Source organism: Stenella coeruleoalba (genome assembly GCF_951394435.1).
Source record: "Stenella coeruleoalba genome assembly, chromosome: 9".
Classification (NCBI taxonomy): Eukaryota; Metazoa; Chordata; class Mammalia; order Artiodactyla; family Delphinidae; genus Stenella; species Stenella coeruleoalba.
This window is the reverse complement of record NC_137155.1, coordinates 104684239-104709985: the sequence shown is the minus strand read 5'-3', so window position 1 is coordinate 104709985 and position 25747 is coordinate 104684239. Positions and strand designations below refer to the sequence as shown.

Genomic DNA, 25747 nt, shown 5'->3' with positions numbered 1-25747 from the left:
GCTGTATAACAAAGTGAATCAGCTATTCGTATACATATATCCCCATAGCCCCTCCCTCTTGCGTCTCCCTCCCACCCTCCCTATCCCAGCCCTCTAGGTGGTCACAAAGCACCGAGCTGATCTCCCTGTGCTATGCGGCTGCTTCCCACTAGCTATCTATTTTACATTTGGTAGTATATATAAGTCCGTGCCACTCTCTCACTTCGTCCCAGCTTACCCTTCCCCCTCTCCGTGTCCTCAGGTCCATTCTCTACGGCTGCGTCTTTATTCCTGTCCTGCCCCTAGGCTCTTCAGAACCTTTTTGCTTGTTTGCTTTTTAGATTCCATATATGTGTTAGCATACGGTATTTATTTTTCTCTTTCTGACTTACTTCACTCTGTATGACAGTCTCTAGGTCCATCCACCTCACTACAAACAACTCAATTACGTTTCTTTTTATGGCTGAGTAATATTCCATTGTATATATGTGCCACATCTTCTTTATCCATTCATCTGTCAAGGGACACTTGGGTTGCTTCCACGTCCTGGCTATTGTAAATAGAGCTGCAGTGAACATTTTGGTACATGACTCTTTTTGAATTATGGTTTTCTCAGGGTATATGCCCAGTAGTGGGATTGCTGGGTCCTATGGTAGTTCTATTTGTAGTTTTTTAAGGAACCTCCATACTGTTCTCCACAGTGGCTGTAACAATTTACATTCCCACCAACAGTGCACGAGTGTTCCCTTTTCTCCACACCCTCTCCAGCATTTATTGTTTCTAGATTTTTGATGATGGCCATTCTGACTGGTGTGAGGTGATACCTCATTGTAGTTTTGATTTGCATTTCTCTAATGATTAGTGATGTTGAGCATCCTTTCATGTGTTTGTTGGCAGTCTGTATATCTTCTTTGGAGAAATGTCTATTTAGGTCTTCTGCCCATTTTTGGATTGGGTTGTTTGTTTTTTTGATATTGAGCTGCATGAGCTGCTTGTATGTTTTGGAGATTAATCCTTTGTCAGTTGCTTCGTTTGCAAATATTTTTTCCCATTCTGAGGGTTGTCGTTTCGTCTTGTTTATGGTTTCCTTTGCTGTGCAAAAGCTTTGAAGTTTCATTAGGTCCCATTTGTTTATTTTTGTTTTTATTTCCATTTCTCTAGGAGGTGGGTCAAAAAGGATCTTGCTGTGATTTATGTCATAGCATGTTCTGCCTATGTTTTCCTAAAAGAGTTTTATAGTGTCTGGCCTTATATTTAGGTCTTTAATCCATTTTGAGTTTATCTTTGTGTATGGTGTTAGGGAGTGTTCTAATTTCATTCTTTATATGTAGCTGTCCACTTTTCCCAGCACTACTTATTGAAGAGGCTGTCTTTCTCCATTGTATGTTCTTGCCTCCTTTATCAAAGATAAGGTAACCATATGTTTGTGGGTTTATCTCTGGGATTTCTATCCTGTTCCATTGATCTATGTTTCTGTTTTTGTGCCAGTAACATACTGTCTTGATGACTGTAGCTTTGTAGTATAGTCTGAAGTCAGGGAGCCTGATTCCTCCAGCTCCGTTTTTCTTTCTCAAGATTGCTTTGGCTCTTTGGGGTCTTTTGTGTTTCCATACAAATTGTGAAATTTTTTGTTCTAGTTCTGTGAAAAATGCCTTTGGTAGTTTGATAGGGATTGCATTGAATCTGTAGATTGCTTTGGGTAGTATAGTCATTATCAAAATGTTGATTCTACCAATCCAAGAACATGGTATATCTCTCCATCTGTTTGTATCGTCTTTAATTTCTTTCATCAGTGTCTTATAGTTTTCTGCATACAGGTCTTTTGTCTCCTTAGGTAGGTTTATTCCTAGGTATTTTATTCTTTTTGTTGCAGTGGTAAATGGGGGTGTTTCCTTAATTTCTCTTTCAAATTTTTCATCATTAGTGTATAGGAATGCAAGAGATTTCTGTGCATTAATTTTGTATTGTGCTACTTTACCAAATTCATTGATTAGCTCTAGTAGTTTTCTGGTAGCATCTTTAGGATTCTCTATGTATAGTATCATGGCATCTGCAAACAATGACAGTTTTACTTCTTCTTTTCCAATTTGTATTCCTTTTATTTCTTTTTCTTTTCTGACTGCTGTGGCTAAAACTTCCAAAACTATGTTGAATAATAGCAGTGAGAGTGAGCAACCTTGTCTTGTTCCTGATCTTAGAGCAAATGGTTTCAGTTTTGCACCATTGAGAACGACGTTGGCTGTGGGTTTGTCATATATGGCCTTTATTATGTTGAGGTAGGTTCCCTCTATGCGTACTTTCTGGAGAGTTTTTATCGTAAATGGGTGTTGAATTTTGTCCAAAGTTTTTTCTGCATCTATTGAGAGTATCATATGGTTTTTATCCTTCAGTTTGTAAATATGGTGTATCACATTGATTGATTTGCATATATTGAAGAATCCTTGCATCCCTGGGAGAAATCGCACTTGATCATGGTGTATGATCCTTTTAATGTGCTGTTGGATTCTGTTTGCTAGTATTTTGTTGAGGATTTTTGCATCTGTGTTCATCAGTGACATTGGCCTGTAGTTTTCTTTCTTTGTGACATCTTTGTCTGGTTTTGGTATCAGAGTGATGGTGACCTCGTAGAATGAGTTTGGGAGTGTTCCTCCCTCTGCTGTATTTTGGAAGAGTTTGAGAAGGATAGGTGTTAGCTTTTCTCTGAATGTTTGATAGAATTCACTTGTGAAGCTTTCTGGAGCTATCCTTGACTTTTGTTTGTTGGAAGATTTTCAATCACAGTTTCAATTTCAGTGCTTGTGATTAGTCTGTTCATAGTTTCTATTTCTTCCTGGTTCAGTCTTGGAAGGTTGTGCTTTTCTAAGAATTTGTCCATTTCTTCCAGGTTGTCCATTTTATTGGCATAGAGTTCCTTGTAGTAATCTCTCATGACCCTTTGTATTTCTGCAGGGTCAGTTGTTACTTCTTTTTCATTTCTTATTCTGTTGATTTGAGTCTTCTTCCTTTTTTTCTTGATGAGTCTGGCTAATGGTTTATCAGTTTTGTTTATCTTCTCAAAGAACCAGCTTTTAGTTTTATTGATCTTTGCAACTGTTTCGTTCATTTCTTTTTCATTTATTTCTGATCTGATCTTTAGATTTCTTTCCTTCTGGGAACTTTGGGGGTTTTTTGTTGTTCTTTCTCTAATTGCTTTAGGTGTAAGGTTAGGCTGTTTATTTGAGATTTTTCTTGTTTCTTGAGGTAGGATTGTGTTGCTATAAACTTCCCTCTTAGAACTGCTTTTGCTGCATCCCGTAGGTTTTGGGTCGTCGTGTTTTCATTGTCATTTGTTTCTAGGTATTTTTTGATTTCTTCTTTGATTTCCTCAGTGATCTCTTGGTTATTTAGTAGCGTATTGTTTAGCTTCCATGTATTTGTATTTTTTATAGTTTTTTTCCGGTAATTGATATCTAGTCTTACAGTGTTGTGGTCGGAAAAGATACTTGATACGATTTCAATTTTCTTAAGTTTACCAAGGCTTGATTTGTGACCCAAGATATAATCTGTCCTGGAGAATGTTCCATGAACACTTGAGAAGGAAGTGTATTCTTCTGTTTTTGGATGGAATGTCCTATAAATATCAATTAAGTCCATCTTGTTTAATGTCTCATTTAGAGCTCGTGTTTTCTTATAGTTTTTCATTTTGGATGATCTGTCCATTGGTGAAAGTGGGGTGTTAAAGTCCCCCACTATTATTGTGTTACTGTTGATTCCCCCTTTTATGGCTGTTAGCATTTGCCTTATGTATTGAGGTGCTCCTATGTTGGGTGCATAAGTATTTACAGTTGTTATATCTTCTTCTTGGATTGATCCCTTGATCATTATGTAGTGTCCTTCCTTGTCTCTTGTAACATTCTTTATTTTAAAGTCTATTTTATCTGATATGAGTATTGCTACTCTAGCTTTCTTTTGATTTCCATTTGCATGGACTATCTTTTTCCATCCCCTCACTTTCAGTCTGTATGTGCCCCTAGGTCTGAAGTGGGTCTCTTGTAGACAGCATATATATGGGTCTTGTTTTTGTATCCATTCAGCCAGTCTGTGTCTTTTGGTTGGAGCATTTAATCCATTTACATTTTTAAAAATAAATTTATTTATTTTATTTATTTTTGGCTGTGTTGGGTCTTCGTTGCTGTGTGCGGGCTTTTTCTAGTTGCGGCGAGCAGGGTCTACTGTTTGTTGCAGTGCATGGGCTTCTCATTGAGGTTGCTTCTCTTGTTGCAGAGCAGGGGCTCTAGGCATGCAGGCTTCAGTAGTTGTGGCTTGCAGGCTCTAGAGCACAGGCTCAGTAGTTGTGGTGCATGGGCTTAGTTCCTCCTCAGCATGTGGAATCTTCCCAGTCCAGGGCTGAAACCCGTGTCCCCTGCACTGGCAGGCAGATTCTTAACCACTGGGCCACAAGGGAAGTTCTAATCCATTTACATTTTAGGTAATTATCAGTATGTATGTTCCTATTATCATTTTCTAAGTTGTTTGGGGTCATTTTTGTAGGTGTTTTACTTCTCTTGTCTTTCCTGCCTAGAGAAGTTCCTATAGCATTTGCTGTAAAGCTGGTTTGGTGGTGCTGAATTCTCTTAGCTTTTGCTTGTCTGTCAAGGTTTTAATTTCCCTGTTGAGTCTGGATAAGATCCTTGCTGGGTAGAGTAATCTTGGTTGTAGGTTTTTTCCCTTTCATCACTTTAACTATGTCCTGCCACTCCCTTCTGGCTTGCAGAGTTTCTGCTGAAAGATCAGCTGTTAACCTTATGGGGATTCCCTTGTATGTTATTTTTCCCTTGCTGCTTTTAATATTTTTTCTTTGTATTTAATTTTTGATAGTTTGATTACTATGTGTCTTGGCGTGTTTCTCTCGGATTTATCCTGTATGGGACTGTCTGCGCTTCCTGGACTTGATTGACTATTTCCTTTCCTATATTAGGGAAGTTTTCAACTATAATCTCTTCAAACATTTTCTCAGACCCTTTCTTTTTTTCTCTTCTTCTTCTGGGATCCGTATAATTCGAATATTGGTGCATTTGGTGTTGTCCCAGAGGACTCTAAGACTGTCCTCAATTCTTTTCATTCTTTTTTCTTTATTCTGCTCTGCGGTAGTTATTTCCCCTATTTTATCTTCCAGGCCACTTATCCGTTCTTCTGCCTCAGTTATTCTGCTATTGATTTCTTCTAGAGAATTTTTAATTTCGTTTATTGTGTTGTTCATCATTGTTTGTTTGCTCTTTTGTTCTTCTGGGTCCTTGTTAAACATTTGTTACATTTTCTCTATTCTCTTTCCAAGATTCTGGATCATCTTTACTGTCATTACTCTGAATTCTTTTTCAGGTAGACTGCCTATTTCCTCTTCACTTGTTTGGTCTGGTGGGTTTTTACCTTGCTTCTTCATGTGCTGCATATTTCTCTGTCTTCTCATTTTGTTTAACTTACAGTGTTTGGGGTCTCCTTTTCACAGGCTGCAGCTTCGTAATCCCTATTGTTTTTGGTATCTGCCCCCAGTGGGTGAGGTTGGTTCAGTGGCTTGTGTAGGCTTCCTGGTGGAGGGGACTGGTGCCTGTGTTCTGGTTGGTGTAGCTGGATCTTGTCTTTCTGGTGGGCAGGGCTGTGTCTGGTGGTGTGTTTTGGGGTGGCTGTGAACTTAGTATGATTTTAGGCAGCCTCTCTGCAAACAGGTGGGTTTGTGTTCCTGTCTTGCTAGTTGCTTGGCATGGGCATCCAGTGCTGGAGTCTGCTGGCCATTGGGTGGAGATCTCTGGGAGAGCTCTTAGCGTTGGCTTAGCGTTGAGATGGAGGTATCTGGGAGAGCTCTCGCTGATTGATATTACATGCGGCCAGGAGGTGTCTGGTGGTCCAATGTCCTGGACTCTCCTCCCCACCTCAGAGGCTCAGGCCTGACACCAGGCCGGAGCACCAAGACCCTGTCATCTACATGGTTCAGAGGAAAAGGGAGGAAAAAAAGGAAAAAAAATTAAAAAAATATATTAAAAAAATTAAAAAAAATTAAAAAAGAAGAGAGCAACCAAACCAATAAACAAAGCCACCAATGATAAGAAGCGCTAAAAACTATACTAAGATAAACATAAAAATCAAAGAAATCACATTGGGAGGTCAAGTGTGCCCCCTGCACTTTACGTGGAGTCTGAAGATCATGAGATCCATGGAGCCCAATGGGATGGTGCAGGAGACCAGTCAGATAGTGCAAGGAAACAGCTGTGGGTGGGAGCTGAGCTGCTGTGGGTGCATGGCCCATCCTCGAGAGGACGCTGTGCAGTGGAAGATGGAGGTGTGCAACCTGCCTGGCCTTCACTCACGGGGTTCAAATAAGAGGATATCCGGTGCCTCCATGGCCTTCGAAAGCATAGTCTCCAAGTTAACTGGCAGCTCAGAGGACTGCCATGGGGCCACTGGGGAGACAAGAGGAGAGGGCCCCGGCCGGAGCCACAGGCCGGCCCCTCCCCCACACCTGGGTGAACTTCTGAGGCTAGACTGTTACCCCAGCCCCGGCATTTCTCCTCTTCACTGCTCTTCTCCATCTTGTCTTCCATGTTTGTGGGGGAGGGGAAATGACTCGGTAGAAATAAACACAATCAAAAAAAAAAAAAACATAAAAATCAGAAGTCAGTCACAGTCAGCAAACCCCAAGTCTACAGTTGCTCCCAAAGTCCACCTTCTCGATTTGGGATGATTCGTTGTGTATTCAGGTATTCCACAGATGCAGGTACATCACGTTGATTGTGGAGATTTAATCCGCTGCCCCTGAGGCTGCTGGGAGAGATTTCCCTTTCTCTTCTTTGTTCTCACAGCTCCCGGGGCTCAGCTTTGGATGTGGCCCCGCCTCTGCGTGTAGGTCGCTGGGGGGCGTCTGTTCTTCGCTCAGACAGGATGGGGTTAAAGGAGCCGCTGATTCGGGGGCTCTGGCTCACTCAGGCCTGGGGGGGGGAGGGCGGGGCATGGAGGGCAGGGGGGGGAGAGGGCGGGGCATGGAGGGCGGGGGGGGGAGGGCGGGGCATGGAGGGCGGGGCATGGAGGGCGGGGCATGGAGGGCGGGGAGGGCGGGGCATGGAGTGCGGGGCGGGCCTGCGGCGGCAGAGGCCTGCGTGACGTTGCAGCAGCCTGAGGCGCCGTGCGTTCTCCCGGGTGAGTTGTCCCGGGATCCCGGGACCCTGGCAGTGGCGAGCTGCACAGGCTCCGGAAGGGGGGTGTGGAGAGTGACCTGTGCTCGCACACAGGCTTCTTGGGGGCGGCAGCAGCAGCCTTAGCGTCTCATGCCTGTCTCTGGGGTCCGCGCTGTTAGCCGCGGCTCGCGCCCGTCTCTGGAGCTCCTTTAAGCGGCGCTCTTAATCCCCTCTCCTCACGCACCAGGAAACACAGAGGGAAGAAAAAGTCTCCTGCCTCTTCGGCAGCTCCAGACTTTTTCCCGGACTCCCTCCCGGCCAGCCGTGGCGCACTAACCCCCTGCAGGCTGTGTTCACGCCGCCACCCCCAGTCCCCTCCCTGTGCTCCGACCGAAGCCCGAGCCTCAGCTCCCAGCGCCGCCCGCCCCGGCGGGGGAGCAGACAAGCCTCTCGGCCTGGTGAGTGCCGGTCGGCCCTGATCCTCTGTGCGGGAATCTCTCCGCTTTGCCCTCCGCACCCCTGTGGCTGCGCTCTCCTCCGCGGCTGCGAAGCTTCCCCCTCCGCCACCCGCAGTCTCCGCCCGTGAAGGGGCTTCTAGTGTGTGGACACCTTTCCTCCTTCACGGCTCCCTCCCACTGGTGCAGGTCCGTCCCTATCCTTTTGTCTCTGTTTATTCTTTTTTCTTTTGCCCTACCCAGGTACGTGGGGGGGGGGGGGGTTCTTGCCTTTTGGGAGGTCTGAGGTCTTCTGCCAGTGTTCAGTAGGTGTTCTGTAGGCGTTGTTCCACATGTAGATGTATTTCTGATGTATCTGTGGAGAGGAAGGGGATCTCCTCGTCTCACTCCTCCGCCATCTTGAAGGTCCTCCCACAGTCTTGTTTTTGATGTGTCTTTTAGTTTGTTGTTGGCCTTTTGGTGGCAACTAGAGTTCATGTGAATTCCATCGACGGACTTCCACCTGGCGGCAACACTGACTTTTCTTTGAGGAAAAATGAGAGAGAGATGAGCTCTGTCTGCAACTCTAAAGTTCCTTATTGGTTTTGCCTTTATTTTTTCCTTTTTAAATTAAAACAACTGGAACACAGAACAACTGCAAGTTCTTTGACTTCTGGGTTCTGCTTGTGTCACTCAAGGAACCAGTGGTGCTTAAACCACAGAGACTTGATTGTAAATATCTTGTGTGTGCACGTAAAGTTGGTTGTGCATTTCCCCTCCCCCAGCACATGCCCTCCCACGCACGTGCACACATGCACTTATGTTTCGAGGTGACTTGCCCACTCGATCACCCGCTACCACCATAACGCCCACACTGTTCTGAGTGAACAGAGGCTGCGTCGGGAATGTAGGGGCTGCACCGCCCTCAGAAAGGGTGAAGAGATGGGGGTTTTGGTGTAAAATGCACGTCAGGAGCGCAGTGTTCGTTTTCCTTTGCTACCAACTCTTCACGGTGGGTAATTCCAACCCTGGCTCTGCTTTTCCATACATTTGCTTAAACCTGCACACACACCCTGCCCACACACATGCACTCACACTCACCGCACGCGCGCGCACACACGCAGGCCCTGTGGCTGTGTCCCCGCCTTTCTCTTCCGACTCTCGCTGTCAGCCTAGGAGAGCTCTCCCGCCCTCTCCTTGCAGCCCTTTCTCTTACCCGCCTTCTCATTTACACTGTGAGCTGCACAGCGCCCCTCACAGCCAGTAAATGTGAGAACAGCGCCATTGATTCACCCCATTGCAAGGAAAAGGAGTAAGACGACGAGAGGCGAAGTACAAGATGCAGTGAGTCATGTGCCGCACGTCGGGGGCTTGAGTTCGCCCGGAAGGCTCTGCAGAACCCCCGAATCACCGCCCTGGTCCTCAGCCTGTTCTCACTGAACCTCAGGTTCTTGAATCAGCACTCAGTATGAATAAACATTTATTGGGGGTTCAATTCAATTGTTTTTGCTTAATTATTGTTGCAAAGAGCTGGTTTTCCATTGCTTTTTATTGCAGATATGTAGTATTTAAAGTGTATTTTGGATTAAACAGGTTTCGTGGGCTGGCCAGGCCACCAGATCACTAGTTCTGAGCTCCAAATATCTGACTTAACTCTCCTTCTTTGTAGGGGACAGTCTGTCCTAAGAGTGAATCTCAGTATCTCTTTGTGTTCTCTGTTTCCGTCGTGGCCGCAGCAGAAACCCTGAGGGGTGTGCTTGCGTGTGTGTGCGTGTGTGAAGGGGGTGGGGGAATGACAGGGGCTCATTCCGTGTTTCTGCTCAATTCCTTACCTGCCCCCTGGCCCCCTTTTGCCAAATGGTCGGGACCCCCATGGAGACCCCGAGTGGTGTAGGAGTGAGGGAGAGTCTTCAGGGGTGAGAGGCCCCCTCCCACGTTTGCATCTCCTCATGTTCGTCAGAGCTGCCTGCTGTGCAGCTTCCCACTGCCCCCTTCTCCCATCTGATTCTTTCAACCAAAACACACAAAATCCCTGACGTAGAGAACTCAGGTTGTTCCAAAGGACTGTAGCCCCTTCAGGAGAAGCGAATTTGCAGTCACATCCACGTGCGGTGCCGTGAACATGCACCTCTGTCCCAGCGGCACCTCTCAGTCATCCGCCTGTGGGTTATCTGAGGGGAGCTCCTGCTGGGCTCCTCCTGGGCATTTCCACTTCGTTTCTGTTTGCCTGGTGGGCAGATCAAGGTGTGGGCAGGGCTGGTTTCTCTGAGGCCTCTCTCCTTGGTGTGCAGTTGGATGTCTTCTCCCTGTGTCCTCACGTGGTCACCCTGTGTGTGTCTGTGTCCTGACCTCCTTTTCTTATAAGGACACCAGTCATATTGGATCAGGGCCCACTCATGACCCATGGTTTTAACTTAATCACCTCTTTAAAGACCCGCATCTCCAAATGCAGTCACATCCGGAGGTCCTGGGGTCAGGACTTCAACATACAAATGTAGGGGGACACAGCTCAGCCTGTCGCACCCACACATAGGAAACGAGGTCAGGAATGCAGGAGGACAGAGTCAGTTTTCCGAGCCCTGGTGAGGCCCCCAGAAGTGGAGAAGCAGAAGACAGAGGAAGGGCGAGGCCAGAGCCAGGTGGGTTCACAGGCCTCTCAGCAGCGGCAGGAGGGGAGACACTTTCTCCCATGTCGGCGGTGGCTTTCAGGAACGCGAGTCTTGCCGGATCACCTCTGGGGCGTCGCGTGGGAAAGCCCCTCTGGGCTCTCGGGGACTCTGCATCTGGTCAGCTATGTCCCCTGGGGCGTAGTGGAGGAGGGAGGCCGCGCCGTCCGGGAACCCCTTTCCCCCTAGCAGAGCCTGCGCCCCTGGTGCTGGCAGGCATGCAATTGCTGTTGCAGGAAGTCACGTCTCTGCGCCTGTGTCTGTCTGGGGCCCCGCTCAGAAGTTTCCAGAAGTTGTGACCCCCTCAGGGACTCAAGGACACGCTTGCTTCCCCAGAAACCCGTGGAAGCCTGGCGCCAGGAGGGCCGTGTCTGTGCCTTTTGCAGAGCAGTGGGTCCCGAGCAGGGCCTGGGTTGGGGGCCTGCAGGCCGCGTGGGGAGCCATGTGAGGAGTGGGCGCCGCTGCCAGGCCCCGAGGAGCCTCCGGTTTCACACCATGGAGCCGTGGGCCCTGATGTGAGGCCCGGTGTCAGGGTGGCTCTCGGGGCACTGTGTCCCCGCGAGGCTCCCTGGAGGCCTTCCGTGAGCCATGGCCTCGGGCTTAGGAGACGTGCTGTGGGGGAGCGATCAGCAGAGCGTTGGCCTGAGACTGGGGGCGGGAGGAAGGCGGACCTGCCTCCACGGGGGGCCTCTTGGAGAAATCCGTGCTCGCGGGTACACGCGTCTCTGAAATCCTGTAATTCACGGAATTACGCTAAATAATAATTAAGCGTTGCGGCTGTCAGCCTTCAGGTCCCTGAGGACCTGTAGCTGAGACTCCTCTCAGGAGGGACAGGAGAGCAGGTAGTGTCGCTTCCGGAGAACAGACACCCTGGGCTGGCGGGGAGGCCGACTCCCAGCAGCTGCAGAGAAGCGGGGCTTGGGCTGGAGGAAGTTCGGTCTGCGTGTCTGACATTCCTTTTCCTCTTTCCTTTCTAAACCCATAAGGGGCCCAGGGGCCAAGCGGGCAGGGAGAGGGTCAGTGATCCGAGGTCTAAAGGGGCCGGTGGCAAGAAGGGCATTCCAGGTCCCCGGAATAGCATGAGCAAAAGCATGGAGGATGCGGCTGCCCAGAGCTGCAGGCAGTGGGGCTGTGAGGGAGGTGGGAGTGGGTGGTGACAACAGGCCCGCCGAAGGGGCCCGGTGGCTTTTTATAGGGCCCATCACTGGAGGGTTCTCTTCACTGGACGCAGTTCATTTGGTGTCGCAGACGGTTTCCAGTCGCAGAGAGAAGAGCTAGCAGGGCAGTGGCTTAAAGCAGAGGGACTAGTTAGTAGGCTGTTGAGGCAGAGGCTGGGGGGATGGACGGGAGAGGAGGAGGCGGAAGAGGGGCTTTCAGGAGATGTAGCCGACGTGGGCGCGGGCATCATTGGTGAGTGAGACGGGCAGCGGAAGAGGAGTCCGGCGTGGGGCCACTCAGGAAGAGGTGCTCGTGCCGCGGAGGTGACGGTGTCCAGAGAAGCGCGATTCTGCCTCTGGAGCTCTTGGAAGAGTTTGGGAATGTGTTTAGGACTCATGACTGATGAAGGCCGTCCACGTGGAGGGGCCCGGGGAGGAGTGTAAAATGTGAGAAGGCGGGGCGGACAGTAGAAGCCTGGTAGACGCGGATGTGTCGGGGGTGTGTGGAGAAGGCGCAGTGGGAGGGCGATGAGGGCTAGCGGAGAAGCAGGAAGACCCGCGCGCGGACGGCAAGGCAGCGTGTCGGGCACCAGGCGGAGGAGGCGGTGATGGAAAAGCCGTCGGAGGCCGTGGGCGCCGAGGACGCGGCTGGTGAACTGAGTGGGAGGAGGTTCTTCCTCGTGTCAAGACGCTGTTATTTAACAGTTAAATACGTGGGAGGGAGAACATCCACAGGCGCCAAGGACCGCTCTCGCGCTGGAGCCGCCTGCCCTCCGCGCCCCCCCCCCGCGTCCCCCGGCCCCCCCCGCCCCAGCCTTCCGCGCGCCCTCCCGCCCCTGCCTCGGACTCTCGCTGCTGCTCGCACTCTTCCTGAGCATCTGCAGTGCTGGCGACGTTTTTAACGTTGGGTGGAAGTTATCCGGGCAAGAAGCGGTACTGCGGGTATAAACTGAAGTGACACCGGTGGATGGTTTCCTTTCCTTCGGGTGCTTTTCCTCTCACTGTCTCCCCAGAGGCTTTTGTGGTGAGAGAGGGCAGGCCCGGCTGGGTCCCCAAACCAGACACGCGCCAGCATGACTTAGGCGGGTAGGTGGTCGTCGTTCTGGTCAGCCATGTGGTCACATTTGTGATGTTTTCTGTCCCTATTTTCCTTTTAAAAAATATTGTATGAACTTTGAAAGGTAAAGTTTCAGAGGGAAATATCTTTTGACCTTGAAATTCCACAGAAACTGTTCCTGTTTTCTTTTTAATGAAACAGATTAGGGCAGATCTGTCCTCTAATATTTTCTTTTCATAAATATTTCCCAAATCTTCGAATAGCTTTAAGTGAGGAAGAAGCAAACTCAAGCAGACAGCTGCTTGCATGTTGGTGGCTGCTGTGTCCAGGCGTCGGCCGTGTGTTTGCGTGTCGATGGCTGCTGTGTTTGGAAAGTGCGTTTGGTTCTCACCTGTGTTGCTTTGACCACCCTCTGGGCACGGGGGAGGAGGGGTGGCTGTTGCGCACATGTGAGCTCTTGCCGATGAAATGGCGACTCTTCTGTCAGTGGGAGCCATCACCTTGCCCTGGGGCGCGGCGGTATGTTATGTCCCTCGGGGACGCCCACAGCTGGACACAGCTGAGACCGTCTCCTCTGGGGCCACGTGGGCTTAGTTACTTCACCAGCGCTAAGCGGCACTCTGCCAGGCCACTCTCGTGGGGCTCACAGCCCCGAAGGTCCCCCGATTGGCGCCCACCCGTTATCCCAGGCTCGTCCCCACCAGCTGTGTGTCCTCTGTGTGAGCCCTCCCCATTTACTGGTATGTGTTCAAGCGCGCTCAGCCCAGAAGCCCCGACATTCCTGGGGTGGGGTAAGGAAACCCTCGGGGACAGAAGGAAAGGTTAGGGCCCGTCGAGTAACCCTTCTTGGAATCAGTCTTAGACGGAGCATCAGGAAGGTAATGTGGTCACAGCTTCTCTGTTCAGTATCTGCGTTGTTCAATTCAAGGTTTGTCGACACAGGGTTCTCGGCATTTTAAAGATGAGCCAGACCTTCTGGTTTTCTTGGGGTGATGGGCTGAGCGAGTGAGCAGTCAAAACCACTTTCAGACTGTGAAGAAATCAGGATCGTTTCCTCAGCTTCTTTTATCCAATGACTTTTTGTAAATCCAGTAACTGAAAACCTGTAGAATATTTCATACTACAAAGGCAGTAACATTCAGAAACACAGATTCACAAAAAAGAAGAAAATAAAATGGCGGGTATTCCCACTGCCCAACGTAGAAGCAGTGTGAATGTCAGCGCTGCTTCCTACACCCTTTGTATTTACAGCCACAGCTTTTCAGAGCTTCATTTAGCATCAGCCTATTATTATGCTAAGAAATATTAACTTATAGAACGTTTGATGGTTTCGTATGTTCCATTGTGTGGCCATACTATATATATGTAAGTGTATGTGTATGTGTGTGTATATATATATATATTTTTTTTTAAATTTATTTGAAAACAACTTTTTAAAAGAACAGTTTAAGATTTACAAAAAACTGTGACGCTAGGACAGAGAATCCCATATACCCTACACCCAGTTTCTCCTTACTAACACATTAGTACATATATTTGTGATAATTAATGAACCAATATTGACATATTACTATTAGCTACGTTCCACACTTTATTCAGATTTCTTTAGTTTTTCTCAGTGTCCTTTTTCTGCTCCAGGAGCCCATCCAGGTACCGTGTTACGTTAGTCATCGTGTCTCCTTAGGCTCCTCTTGGCCATGACGTTTCCTCAGACTCCCCTTGTTTCTAGTGACCCTGACCTTGAGGAGTGCTGGTCAGATATTTTGTAGACTGTCCCTCAGTTTGGCTTTGTTGATATTTTTCTCGTGATTGCACTGGGGTTATGAGTTTCTGGGAGGAAGACCACAGAGGTGAATGCTGTTCTCGTTACATCATGTCAGGGGCACACACTGTCAAGATGACTTATCCCTGTTGACGTGGACCTTGATCTCCTGGCTGAGGTGTGTTTGCCAGGTGTGTCCATGTGAAGGAACTCTTTCCCCCTTTCCACACTGTACTCTTTGGAAGGAAGTCGCTATGCCCACATCTAAGGAGTGGGAGCTGTGCTCCCCACCTCGAGGGGGAGAATCTACACACATTGTTTGGAATTTTCCTGCACAGGCGGTTTGTCTCTTTTCCTCGTTTATTTATTCACTAATTTCCTTTATACTTTGGATAATAATCCACTACTACTGTATTTTTTTGGCTCCGATTTCCAGCTTTGGTCAGTAGGAGCTGTTTCAGTCGGCTCTCTTTGAATACTCCCATCTGTATGGCTGTTGTCTCGAGCACTTTCTTACTTTCTGGTGCTACATGATGCTCTAGGCTCATCTGGTGTATTTCCTACCCGAATCTCAGAATTAGCCGTTTCTCTAGGGAATCTCAGTGCCTTTTATTTGTGAGTGGGGTTAGAAGCCAGGATCTGAGCACTGGGCGTGCTCATGGCTACTGTGGTGTCATTGCTGTGGACGTCTTAGCTAACAGAGCGAGGAGTCACATGTGTGTGCACTAATCACACTCATAAATATTTCTGTCTGTGACCATCTGTATCTGTATCAGGCTAAACAGCGGCGCTTATCGGTGTCTCCAGCCCTAGTTCATCGCCACGGGGGTCCTCCTGTCTCCTGCCTTTGCTTCTGTCGTCTGCAGCTGCAACAGTGAGAGGTCTGGCCCCCACCAACTGCAGTCTATTTACTTAATTGTTGGACTTCAGTGTGAGAACTGCTAGTCTGTGCTCCTGGTGAAACTTTATCAACTAGAATACAGGGCTTATGTACAGTCTCTTTTGCCAGTAGTTTTATAGGCTCTCCTCGTTTCCAGAGTTACTTAGGTCAGCATCTTTCCCGCAGCCCCTGAGAGGTGGTGGTTTCTCACATTTGTAACACAGTTACATTCTTTTGTCATAGTCTTCATTCCATCCCGGTGTCCTCCTGCCTCACTGTTAATTTTTCGTTAAATTTGCATACATTTAGGTTCATCTTTGTGCTGTAAGTTCAGTGGGCTTCAACGGGTATGTAGAGTCATGTGTCCACAATTACGGAGAAGCTTCACTGCCCAAAAAGTGCTCTGCGCTGCACGCAGTCAGCCCTCCCTCCCGGGACCCCTGGACACCACTGATCTTTTCCCTTCTCTATAGTTTTATCTTTTCCAGAATTTTCAGACTGGCTTCTTTCACTTAAGGATGACTTCTTTTTAAATACTGCGATAACAACCCTGTTCTACCCAGGGGCCCAGTGAACAGGCTCCCACGCACATGCTTGAGCTGATCCCATGGGGCTGCAGAGACATGATGCTTGGGAAACGTGTGGGGACTCTGCGTGTTATCTGTGGGGCAAGGCTGTGCGGCGAGACTTGCCTGTGGAAGTTTTCCTTTTTCTTCAGCAAGGTCGTGGATGTCTGTTGAGGTATGTTCAGGGGAAAGGGCAGCACCCTGTTTGTATGGTCTTTCACGTGGGTACGAGACGTGCACGGTTTAGAAGAGTTGGAGGAACAGATCATTCTGTGGTTTATGGGTTCTCTTACCTTCTGAATTCCACGTAAATTGATGTAACCTCCACGTTCGTATCTCAGCGCGTGGCCTTTGTCCAGTCACTTAAGTGGAATCACAAAACCATGCTGCTCTCTGTGGGCCCTGGGACGGGATGAGGCTGGGGATGCTAATCCTGGAAACGGACCTTGAGATGCTATTGCCAGTCCTGACACATCAGCTCGCTCCACCGCCTCTTTGTTTTTTGAGGTCGGGGGAAATGAAGAGAAAACGTGGAGAGGGGAGGGAGGGAGGAGAGGAGGTTCTGCAGTCACAGACATCAGAAGGAAAATTAACCTGGCATTTCCTGCTGTCCCCGAGTCCTAGGCACCTGCTTTCAACCTTCCGACCTGAGGAAAACAAATTGAAAATCGTGCATCCATGGTACATGTTATGCTGCAAACTACATACGGTCTCACATGTGCGAGAGAGTAAGGCTTGCTGTGGGAGGGGTCGTAAGACAGCAAAGTGCCTTGGTTCTCATGGCTCCTGCTGCCCCGTGCACAGCAACGAGGACCCGTCACTTTCTCATTCGTTAATCGTCTCTGAAAAGAATCCAGTCTCATTCTGTCAGCGTGTTCTTTGTGTCCTTTCTGGTGGCTTTTCGCATCCCATCTGATCTGCTCGTGATTGTCTTTCTCCTTCTGTTCCTTCTCATTTTTGTAAGAATGTGGTTGCTTCTTCGACATGGAATTCCAGTGTTTTTCATCAAATGGGAGAATTTCTGATGTCTCTGAACTGCTTTACTGTTACAATAGGAAAGAAAGAGCCTGGGCTAGAATAGAAGGGGGAGTTACAGTGGATACGAAGAAGGGTAGAATTTTCTTTTTGTAATGAAATCTTGGAAAACGTAAAATAGCCTTATTCTGAATGTGTGAGAATGAGAAGGGGGGCACTTTGAGGGCGTGAGGCTCTCACAGGGTGAGAGTTGGGGAAATCGCTCATTTATTACTGAATAAATGCAGCAGAGCTTTTCGTTCCTCTCTACTGAGCACCTGCTCTGGGTTGCGTAAGCGAAGCAAACTTTCGTCAGCGCACCGGGGACGTCCGAGTTATTCTGTGTCATGGGGGCTGTGGGAGACCCCAGAGGGAGAAGCTAAGATACAGAGTCATCACATTGAGAACATCCAGTGTCCCCTCTGAGAACCAGGCCCAGAGGAATGTTCCCTAGCGTGCACAGGACAGGGCCCATTTTCTGGCATGCCCTTGACACTTTGGGGATGGAGGCCTTGAAACGTTACTGGTGGGTCATCATCACCGATGTGAGGTATGCAGATGCACTTCCCTTAGTGGCTTCTGGGGACGGGTCTCTGTATTTCACTTGTGTCTGTCTGTGTGGCCCATAAGGGACCTTGAATGGATGCTTGCTGGGTGGAATTGCAATTTAAGACGCCCCTAGTTCACAGCTAGGCACGGAGAAGGAGGTGGGCGCGTCACCCATCACTTCTCCTGTGCAAACCTATAGGCAGCTCTGCTCCGTGCCACCGTCAGTTCTCGCCATGTGTGGCCACCCAGGGCCTCAGGCCAAGCTGCCAGCACCAGACAAAGACAGGGCTCATCGCACTTTCCGCGCGGCACTCTGCCCGTGAGCTCAGCCATGCCTGCTGGGTGCTGCCTGGCAGTTTGCCTTTTCCTATAGTGTGTTGTCAGCAGAACCCATAATATAGATGTAAATGAGGCCGTGGAGACTAGAAAGAAGGAAAAGAAATCTTGAGAGTTCATTTCCCCACTCATGCAGTTCTGGTCCTGCTTTTTGAAACAGCACTCAACTTTGGTTCTGTGTCACCTTGACCTTTTAACTCTGCTTGATAGAAGGGGGAAATGGGTTGGATGTTGGGCCCTTGAACTGAATCACAGAGGTGACTCCGTGAGGTTCGTACAGCTCCTACTGGGCGGGGGGCAGGATGGCACACTGACCACAGTCCTGCTTCCTTCTCTGGAGGAAGAGTCCCGGGCCTGCCCCGCAGGGTCAAACAGCTGTGGCAAGTGCGGAAGAAGGCTCGTAGGGGCATTTGCTGCAAGCTTTTACCAACGACGTTGGTGGTTAGCCAGCCCTGGATGTGGCCCCAGGCCCAGTGCAGACCTCAGTTGACCCTGCCTGTCCAAGACTTAGACATAGATGGGAAGGATGGACCGGTTTATTAAATCTGCACAGGACGCAGAGGGAGGGGCTGGAGAAAAGCTGCAGCTGCACAGATGGAGTCCAGAAGATTTAGGCTGTGGCTACGACAAGTGTGGATTCCCACGAGAATGAGGACAGAGTCCTGTTCTGGGGTCGAGAGGTCAGTGGTGGGAATGGTCCAGGACGGTCCAGGCTGGGTGGCTCAGCAGTGAATGTGGAAAAAATCAGCTTGTGTTCTGAGGTGAACTTGGAGTCCGTGGTGTCCTGGGATCCTGGAAAGGCCCACATGCTCTTGGGCAGCGCAGTCCAGGTTTGGGGGCGTGTGGCTGCCCCTGTGTGAACTGTGCTGGGGCCGTGAGGCCACCTGCCGTCGGCGAGGCCAGCCTTGCTGTGCCCGAGCTCTGAGCCGTGCGGCGAGGAGGGGCGCCTGAGGAGTGTGCAGGGCCTGGCTGCTGCAGAGTCCCATGGGGGCGCTGCGTCCCTTGTGCTGTGTTCTGGAGGTGTCCTGTCTTGGTTCCCGCCTATTTTTTCAAGCCCAGTTTCTAACCTCCTTTTGGTCCCATGAGCAACCTGCTTTCCTTCTAAGGGACTGGGGCCAGCTCAGTTTTCTGTAAACTAATTGAGGCTTTTCAGGCCCGTGGTGTCTGTCACAAGTATTGAGCTCAGCTGTTGTAGGAGAGAAGCAGCCATAGATGAGGTGTGAGCAGGGGGGTGGGCTGTGTCCCAACAGCACTTTACCTGCACAAGCGTGTGGCCGTGCTTTGCGTGCCCCGGGTGCCCTGAAGCTCCTGGGGCTCCTCTCTCTGACCCCCGGGTGGCTTGATGGGCTCCAGCTCTGGTGAGGGGAGGGGAGAGGCGGAACGAGGGAGAGGAGTGTCCACCGCTGCAGGTGGCCTGTCGCTCCTGGTCTCTGTTCACCCCTGAACTGCGTGCCTCACTGGAGACGGGGATAGACGAGAGCAGGGAAGGTAGACTGAAACCTTGTCAGCTCACGTTTTTCAAGTGTAGCGGCCCCAACCCTTTCTGAATAAAGCGTATTAACGTACCGTGGCCTGTGTCCTGCGGGGTGCCGTTGCCAACTGGACGCTGCTTGTTCATATCACTGTGACACAGTTTGCAGTCATTTTTCTTCTCTGTTCCGCTATGTAGTCTGGACCTACCGTGGACAGCAGGGTGCGGGAGATCAAGGATGCTGAAATACAACAAGTTAAAGAGGAGGACAAAACAGTTACTGCTCAGATTCACCCGGACACCCTTCCTAGCCCTTCAGCCCCATCCTCTGTAGCGTGTCTCCGTGTCCCCAGTACTTCAGGTGTCAGTGTTAAAAGGATGTGCAGTGACAGTGGTCTCATTTGGGATTTCATGTTTGGCACGAAGACTACACTTACCACCATGCTTCTTTTGTGGACAGGTGCTCACAAATAGCAAACGTTCTTTCTTATCTCATCATTTAAAAACAAAACCAGAAAATTATCTGAAAAAGACCCCTGATGTCCTTGAGCTCGTAGTGTGAGAATTCTGAACATGAAGCCGCAGGAGCAGTTCTTGCCTTTTAATCCTGATTAAAATACATAGAAATATGCATCTATCTTAAAATGAAACCTAGGGCGCTCATGAATGTTAGTTGGTGTATGATTTTTTTCCTTCATAGATAATACAAGATAATTTGAGTAAGGCATGTCACTTGGTGCTTGGGAAAGTACAGAGTTTGGGTCCAGAAGATGGGCCTAAAGAGCTCGTCAGGTTTACTGTGTGATGCAGTCGCTAATAATATGCTCCTTCAGTTTATTGACTTGTTTTTGGGAGGGGATATGCTGCTATTTATTTAGTTAGTTATTTGGCTGCGTTGGGTCTTCGTTGCTGCGCGCAGGTTTTCTCTATTTGCGGTGAGCAGGGGCTACTTTTTGTTGCGGTGCACGGGCTTCTTATTGCTATGGCTTCTCTTGTTGTGGAGCACAGGCTCTAGGTGCATGGGCTTAGTAGTTGTGGCACGTGGGCTGTAGAGTGCAGGCTCAGTAGTTGTGGCATGTGGGCTCAGTAGTTGTGGCTCATGGGCTGTAGGGCGCAGGCTCAGTAGTTGTGGCTTGTGGGCCCAGTAGTTGTGGCTCGCGGGCTCTAGAGCGCAGGCTCAGTAGTTGTGGCACGCGGGCTCAGTAGTTGTGGCTCATGGGCTGTAGAGCGCAGGCTCAGTAGTTGTGGCTTGTGGGCCCAGTAGTTGTGGCTCGCGGGCTCTAGAGCGCAGGCTCAGTAGTTGTGGTGCATGGGCTTAGTTGCTCCACGGCATGTGGGATCTTCCTGGACCAGGGATCGAACCCGTGTCCCCTGCATTGGCAGGCGGATTCTTAACCACTGAGCCACCGGGGAAGTCCTAAAAATTTTAAATTAAAATTATTTCTACATGTTGTGCCCTTCTTGTTGGAAATGCAGAAACCTGGGATCCACTCTGGCTTCAGGAATCCACGTGGCATTTTATCAGGACCCCGGTTGATTCATGGGCACTACAGTTTGAGAACTGTGTGTTCTATCATGTGACGATGGCAGAATAAGATTGATTTCCTAAGGAGGGTCCTGAGATTTTATGTGACTGTCCAGGGGCCCCATGCATCAGGAATGGCTGAGCAACTGAACGAACCTTTCACTCTTTCACCTGAGACCCGAGGCAGCCCAGCACTGTGACAGTCCCTAGGCCATGCATCCAGCACAGCCGCGGAAGGCTGGGTCTGCAGCGCACGTGCACCACACTCGCAGCCTTACTTTTGTATGATCTCCGTCAGTTGTTCTCACTTCCACGCTGTTGTTTCACGGGGAGCTGCTGTGTTTGGCCTGGCTCATGACTGCACCAGTCGGGGGGGTCTCTGGGGTTCCATTTCTTTCTCCTAATGCAGTGTGTATTTGCACCCTCAGTATTTGACATTCAAGGCTCCTTGTTAAATATTTTTTTCAAAGCTTTTCTTTAACTTTGTATCTATGGAAACAAGGTTAGAAATGCTTTCTAAATCCAAAAGAATAATTCAGCAAATACCCTTTTTGGGGAAAATATTATTGCATCTCAGAAAACCTGTCTGAGAACAAAAAGCAAAGAGACAGTTAAAATGCCACTCAGAATACACCTAGTCCAGCTGGAGCGGGAATGCACGGGGCTGATGTTACTGAACCAGGTGCGCTTTGGCCGCCGCGCAGCAAGCCGCCCAGGTGTGCTGCAGAGAGAGGTTCGCGTGGCCCTGGGGTGGGAGGTGTGGCCCTGGCAGAGCCCACACCTAACAACCTGGGAAGGTGAAGGTGGAACGTGCAGGGCGTGAGGACGAGGGCTGCCACCCCCGGGCCGCGGGCTGGAGGGCTTTGTTCCTGTCTCCGCCCCTGCACCGTCCCTTTTGTGGACAGAGACATGCTGGTGGACGGCTGCACACAGCAGAGGCGATGCCCGCCCCCCTCTCTCCAGGGGGAGGACGGGCCTGTGACGGGAGCTGCGTCTCCTTCTGGGGCGTCCTGGGGGGCGGGCAGCCCCGCTGCTTCCTCTCCCCCTTTTCCTCCCCACTCTCTTTGAAATCTCCATCAGGGCTTCGATCTGAGATCTTGTTGCCCTTGTCTCCGGAGGGAAGCGCCAGTTTCGGATTGCGCAGCCCCTGGGCTGGTGCCCTTTAATCTCTTGCTTGCTTTTCAGGGTCTTGTTCCAAGAGAAGTGGATTTTTAATGTGGAAGTGGTTTTCTGTTGCTGCCTGGACACCCTGCCCTGACACGTTTTTGCCTTTGATCCGACGGAAGCACCCAGGCAGAGCACAGTGGGCGCAGGGGGCCTCGTTTGTGTGGTCTGTGCCTGGGGCGCGGTGATGTGGAGAGCAGTGCCGGGTGCAGGGAACCCACCCCTTCACCTCGGAGGAGACCGAGCGGAGCAGGCCCTTTGCTTCCCCTTTGGGATATTAGAGATGAAGACGGCTTTAAAGAGAACCTCTTTTCACTCTTACGCCTTCGTTGCTAGAAAAGTGTATAATGTGGTCCCCAGAATTCAGGGTTTCAAGCCCTTCGTGTTTCCCGTGAGGGAGACGATGAGAAGTTGATAAGGGGCGGCCACTGCCGGTGGGTGCAGCGGTCACGTACCCCGGGTGCAGGGGCTCACGGCCCGGCTGCGCTTCCTGAGGCCCAGCAGAGCCAGGCCGACACGACGCTGCTGCCAGGGAGCAGCAGTGGGCCTGAGGGCCGGGGCTGTGGGCAGCGGGCTCGACGCCGTGCCGGCAGCGGCGCTCACCGTGCCCGGGTGTCTCCGAAGTCAGGGGAAGGCGGGGTTTCTGTCATGTGACTTTGCCGTAGATGTTTAAGTCGTGACGTCCGCCGTGTTCCCGTACCAGAGCCGGTACGGCTGTGGCGTAAAACGCCCTCGCAGACGCCATGGCCACGAGGGCTCGAGTGTCTGTCCCGAGAGGCTGCCTTCCGTGCTCGCACCACTCTGTCCCCCGTGTGTGTGGCGATGGGGGCAGCTCCGGGGCTTCGCCGGGTACCAGCCTCAACGTGGGCCCCGTGGAGAGCCGCTCGGGGGCGAGGGTGAGTGCGTGCGTGCAGGCTCCCGCCCGCGGGCCTTGAGGAAGCCGCGCACAGGCTGCTGAAGAAGCGGGCGACGGCCCGGGCCCCGCGGGCCAGGTGACACCTGCCTCTGGTATTGCCCGGTTCCTGCTGTCAGACGCCAGCTCCCTTCAGCCGGGCGTGACGGGCGTCTGTGAAGTGGGCTTAGTGCCGGACTCAGAGCTGCCTGTGCGCCCCTGCGGCCGTCAGGGAGGGAGCCGGGCTGCGCCTCCCACCCCCGCCCTGGCACGGCTTCTCTGCTCTTTTAGGGGTGGCGCCCCCCGGCTGGAGAGCTCGGCAGTCGTGGTGGGAGAGGGGACCTGTCGCCACCTGGTCCACCAGCCGCCCCTGCCCGGGACCTCTGCCCCGTCAGGAGGGGCACCCCCTGCTGCCTAGTGGGCCGGCCAGGCACTCGAGACACGTCGGGCCCCGGGGATGGACGGTCACGGGATGAGGGCGGTACGTGCTTTACCAGAGGCCTTGTCCCTGCCACCTGTGTTCCGACGCCACTTTTCCCAGTAAAGGGAACGGCTGAATCGGGCGAGCCACAGGCTGAGTGTGGACGCCTCACGTGTGGGAGCTGGAGGCCTCGAGAGCTCTCGCCCGGCTCCCTTTAGCAGCAGAGGAGCGGCTGGTGGGCTCGGTTCGCCACGCGCCGGCCCTGCTCCCGGGCGGGCCCGGCGGAGGACCCACCTGCGCGCGTGGGCACCCCGTGGGCCACGGAGCCGTCCCGGCTGTCCTGGCACTCGCCGCGGGGAGGTGGCCCTCAGGACCCACACCCGCAGGGGCCCCCTGGCCTGCAGGCACTGCGCCGGGCGGGCCTGCACCGCTCCCACTCGGGTCCAGCGGCTCACAGCTTGGTGCAGGCAGGAACCTTCGCGTTCCAAGGCCGCACACACAGCTTCTAGGTTGCTGCTACTTAGACGTGTGGAGCCAAGAAGCAGCTCCCGGAAAAAGAGGAATGGTCCAAGTGAGTGGAGAACACGCTGAGTATATGACAAGTCAGCGCCCAAACCAAAGCCTGGAAAACAGACCAGCCCCGCAGGGGAGGAGCGTGTGGCTGCAGGGGCTCTCCCGGGGCCAGGAGCAGAGCCGAGGCAGGGGTGTGGCCGCAGGGGAGGAGCGTGTGGCTGCAGGGGCTCTCCGAGTGGAGGGGTGAAGGCGGAGGGCTGGACCTGCCGTCCCATCAGGTGAAAGTCCGGTGGCCGCACCCCTGCCTCTCTCTGCTCAAGTGACCTTGGTGAACACACACCCTCTTACCCGGAACAGCGTGCAGTAGTGGGGAAGAGCATCTTTGGGGCAGGGACAAACCAGGCTTTTGGCTGTGGACATATTACCTTTTTGGGTCCTGGTTTTCCTCATCTGTAACATGGGAACCAGTGCATTGCAGGGTTATCTAGGACTCGACACAGTGTATGGAAGGCACAGGTCACAGTGTTCAACTGACAAGCTCAGGAGCACAACTGAACAAGGTAGTGGGAAGGTCGCTACATTGTATTGTTTACTTGGGACAAGTGACAAAGTAACGGAAAATCCACGTATGAGAAGACATGTTGTGGAAAACTGCCACTGGGAAAAGGATGACATACTTGTCATTAACGCATGCCGTGCAGTCCTTGTGCCGCTGGATTTCGCTGTAGTTTTATTTGGCTGTGATACTAAACCATTGGCTTCGTAGCGTTATCAGCTCTCAGTTTTAGCAACATTGGGTGAGACTACTCTTGGTTTCTGAGTCTTCCTCTTACCTTGTAGAAGGTCCACAATCACGCTCTTGTTCTTGTGGTCCATCTGAGAGGGAAGCTATTTTATTTCTGGTGAGAGAATTCACTTTACATTCGGCTTTTTCTTACATTATTCAGTCACAAAACCTCTGCATTATGTTAGTGCATGTTTATGTCTGTCTCAGAACTTTTGCAGAAACCCTGAGGGAGGGGAGTGAGTTCTTTTGATTCTGGTTTGTCAGGCGAGAAGACCAGACCCAGGTGGGTGAATGGCTCCACTGTGGCTGGTTGGAATGGAGGTGATGGAGTTGGCGGGGCTGGGGCCTCTGGCCCCTGCAGCGGAGTCCCACCTGCGGGGACCCCCAGGAGTGGAAGGGACAGGTTGGGGCAGGTGAGGGTGAGTCTCCGATCGACAGGGCGGTGGGGTCCGGCTCACATGAACTGTTTCCACCACAAAGTACAAAACCCTTTCTGAATGCCTCTTGGGTGTGGTGGGGTATGAGAGGCAGAGCCAGCCTGGCTCCTCTCAGAAGAGCTGGATCCATTTTGATTCTGAAAAGGATGAGAAAAAAGAGGCACCAAGGTGGTGACACTGCACCTCTCAGTGTTCAGAGTAAAGAGGAAGGAGAATTTGAACTAAAAAAGCTCAGGAGTGTGTGTGTGTGTGTGTGTGTGTGCGCGTGCACGTGCGTTTGTGTATGTGTGCGTGTGTGCGCACGTGTGTGTGCGTGTGCCTGCGCTCCTTGTCTTCACGGACAGTGTGCAGCACACCCTTAAGTGAGGAGCTCTAGTCTGAGCACTGGGCCCCAGGAGATTCAGGGTAGGTGGCTGGCTGTGGCTTTCTTCATGGATTTAACTCTTGCCTTCAGAGCGGCATCTGGACCCGAGACCATCCATGCACTTGACCTGAGGCAGCAGCGTGAGCGGTGACCGCCCAGGGTGAGGGGGCAGCGCCGACCTGGGGATGGGACTCTGTCTAAACCAAGCGCCGTCAGACAAATGTCTCTTTCTTTCTCTCTTGATGGTTTATGGCTGATATTTAAAATGAAATATGGTCTTTCTTAATTTTAGTGCAGATAACGACACAAGTAAATTAGCAGTCAAATTAGCATGTTGCCTGGCTGGGCGAGATGTGCACAGCATTTGCAGCTCTGGCCGTAAATAACTTGACATGCTGCCGGTGGCGGTCTCTCTGACGCATTTTCTCCGGCTCCCTGGGGTAGTCCAAGCCAGGTGGACACTCTGATAGCACGCTGTTGTTCCCAGGTTGGGATTCAAGAGTGAATCGTGATGCACGTCCCATTCAGATCGCATCTCACTGTTAGCCGTGATTAGAGCAGGACGGCGAGCGAATAAAGCATTTTCCTGATGCCTTTTCAAGCAGTGTCACCTGCCGCTTCCACGTGA

At 51.1% G+C, this 25747-nt stretch overlaps 1 protein-coding gene across 4 annotated transcripts in view; it reads left to right on the top strand.

Annotated features, from left to right (window-relative positions):
* PTPRN2 (protein tyrosine phosphatase receptor type N2) overlaps positions 1–25747 on the top strand; it is a 697620-nt gene that overhangs the window by 42259 nt on the left and 629614 nt on the right. The window contains exon 1 of one of the 4 annotated variants that reach the window (XM_079932275.1): positions 12250–12467. The exons of the other annotated variants lie outside the window; for them this stretch is intronic. The gene's annotated coding sequence lies outside the window, so the exon portion shown is untranslated. Of the gene's footprint in view, positions 1–12249; positions 12468–25747 lie in introns of those variants that run through there. 4 annotated transcript variants of the gene reach the window in all.